Source organism: Grus americana, chromosome 1, assembly GCF_028858705.1.
Source record: "Grus americana isolate bGruAme1 chromosome 1, bGruAme1.mat, whole genome shotgun sequence".
NCBI lineage: Eukaryota > Metazoa > Chordata > Aves > Gruiformes > Gruidae > Grus > Grus americana.
Genome location: NC_072852.1, coordinates 61583167 through 61586475, shown reverse-complemented (window position 1 = coordinate 61586475; position 3309 = coordinate 61583167).

The window sequence follows — 3309 nt, the reverse complement described above, 5'->3', positions numbered from 1 at the left end:
GCAGACCGACGCGAGACTGTGGATTTTGAGGGTTTGAGAGGCTGCAGGTCAGGGAGAAATGGGATTCACAACAGCTATCTTCATCTCAGTGAGTCTAATCACCCTACCCTTTTCTAGTCAGCAGAGACACAGCTTTATGGAGAGATGCAAAGCAGCTAAGTTAGGTGCTCACTCTGAACCATCCTATAAAGGATTCCTTATTTCTTCATTGAACTTGAGGAAATGAATCTCACAGGGTTTTCTGGCTTCCATCTACTTCCCCAGTATCACCTAAGTTGCAGGTTGTAGATGCCTCGTATTCTCTTGCATGTCCTCCAGGAGCAGGCTGGAATGTCTTGGGATTTGAAAGGTCTTCCTGCGGTTTCCCTTAGTCGTAAAAGTTGCATGTCGCCAAATTCAAAGGGCCTGCAGACATGAAGGAAAGAAACTTCCAGGTAAAGCTGTGAGGAGACATGGAGTGTGCCCCACATCACGGAACCGCACCATTTACAGAGCTTGCAAATAAGATGGAAGTGGATTATTGCACTTTTTATGCCTGATTATAGTGCGACAGAGAGGCTGTGATAGAGTGGCCTGTCCCTTTAGGAGTCTGTACAATTGTCATATCCATGCCTGACCCTGTAAATGAGATGTCTATGCCGAGTGTGGACAGAAGGGCCTCATGCAAGTCCAAACGCAGAGTAAGAGACACTAATCAGGCTACAGACTCCTTAGGTGCCTCTCCGTCTTCAAGCCATGCATTACACACTGCTAGGAAATAGCTGAATCATCCCTAGAGCTCTGCAAGAGCAAACCTGTGAGGAGGAAGCAAACTATTGTGGTAGTTCTGACACGGGCAAGAGAAAGGAAGGTATTATTTCCAGGGTTTTAGCTCAGAGAAGAAGCGGGACCTCTTGCCCCATGTCCTATGCCACAGCTCCCGTCTGCAGATCTCTGGAGCATGCTCAACCTCTGATGGGAAATGCTTATGGTCCAGTTCAGTTGAGGCACAGAAAGCAGACCCCATGACTGTACATGGCTTAAACATTGCTGAGATTTTTCCTCTATCTGTCACTGAAAATCTCCACAGGAGGAAGAAGAACTGAGACATTTAGTCAAATAAAATTAGGGAGCATTACCAGCTGTCCAAAAAGTAGCCAGGACACAGAAGGTGTATTCCCCACAGTCCCAGCTCCTGTCATAGTCTGGTTTTCATCCAAACTAAAAGTGCTCTAGGATTTTACAGGAGGAGAAAAAGGGATTTCCAGGGAAGTGAGAAGATCCTTTAAGAGTCCCTCTGGAACAAGCTGTCTCAGCAACATGTGGTGAAAAGGATCCCACCTTGTCCACCTCCACTCCATGATCTACCCTGCTCTAAAAATAGCCTCCCACCGCTGAAAGCGCTCCACTTCTGTTCTCCTCAGTCCATGTGTTTCTCCTGTCTTGACTTTGTGCAGTGCTGTAGCCCATTTTAGATGTGCAGACAGAGTGAAACGACCATCTGTACTGACCGGCAGAGGGAATAAACCCCTAAACAAAAAATGCTGCCTTGCAGTGAGCAAGACACCTTGCTCTTCTCAGATTTCCATTTTAGTCTTCAGTTAAGCTGGTAACTTTTCTGCTTACCCAACTTAATTGGAGCTTTGCAGTTACAAAAATATTTGCTCTGTCAGGGCAGAGAGCAGCCATTGTTTGCCACAGCCTAAATTCCTTGCAAATGTTTTCTTATATCTTCTTATTCTCATCTCTTTTGGCTAAACCACAGCACAATAACCCTTTGTAACGCAAACACCTTGGTATGACATGTTAGGATCTGTTCCACTGAGCCAATTTAGAAGGAAAGCATGCTTGTAACTGTGTAATTGAAATGCGCTGATATGCATGTGCCAGGGAACATTAACTTCTCCTAAACTCTCAATAGTTTCACATTCATGGTATTTTTCCAGATGGATTGTAGCTGAAACTGTATCTTTAATGTCCTTAAGATACAGCACAGCAACCCATAAAGTTCTTGAGCTCCACAGAGCATTGGGTGGAAAAGCATTTGCTGTGCCAGATTTCTCCACTAAGTATTTCTCCTGACAGTGGCATGTTGAAAAACCATGTAACTGTGAGGTCTGATGGTTACAGTGCTTTCGGAAAGGAAAAATAATGTTGTAAGCAAAGGTTAACCTACAGTGATTGATTTACTTAAGCTTTAAGCAGTCACGCTGAACCTTTGGATAAACGTTTAACACTGAAAATGTGTTGTTCATTTTCATGACACAACAAACAGAGAGTCTGTGCTTGCTGGGACATGGCAAGGTTGGCTAAGTTTTCTGCCTTCAAAAAAGAGCCCTAATATTAGGGAAGAATATGAAAAAATTCTTTGCCACTGAATGAGATAACATTTTGGGTTAGTATCCCATTTATGGCTTTGTTTGAGAGGCTGAGAAAGGGATTGTCCCAAACAAGATGAGAGATATTACAGAGTATTCATCAGTAAAGCCCAGTACTCTCTATAGGCCTGGCCTAATATGCATTAATTCACATCTTAGTTGAATGTCAATATGATTAATCAAAGTGTTAATTCTGGAAGGGGAGGTCTGAGCCTTATCTGTCTCCCTCTTGCCTGTGTCTGGCCAAGCTCTGGGCTGGGTAACTGGGGTGTCCCCCTTAGTGCCATCGATAGAGGACAGTGTGTAGCACCTTCGCACACCAAGGCAGTACCAGCCATTCAGCGAGGTTGGTGGGTGTCCTGCACTTTGAAGGCACCAGGGAGCATTCAGCAGCATCTCGACATTGATTTGCTGTGGAATGGGAAGGTCTGTGGCACTGGAGAACAGGGGCAGTGAATTTAATACTGTATGAAAGAAATGCAGTTGTCATTGAGTGCTTCTGGTATATCAACAGCTTTTTGATATTTTCCATAAGGCAAAGAAAAGTCATGTCAAGGTAGAATGACATACTGCTGACAGGGGACAGGCAGTGGTGCTGGTACCTGTTGGGATGAACACTAAAGCATCTACAAGCCCGGAGAGATTGTAGGGAACTAAAAGACCATTTTCCAGGATTAGCAGGGCTGGAGTCCCTGATGAAGTCAAGCCCTCTAGACGTGATCTAGTGTGGGCACATGCCATAGTCCAGACTAAAATGTACTCTTTTGGCTTTACACTTCCACCTCCTTCAGAATGGCTGGAAACTGTCTCTGAAAAAAGCCATCATGCCTGGGGAAATAGAAATCTTACCCTCCGCTAGCAAATTGCAAGTTTGTTTGTAGTGCTGGGGTGGGGGGAAGCAGGACAGATCCCTTTCTCAGCAGCATGGGGTTCTCTTCCTATCATCCATGTT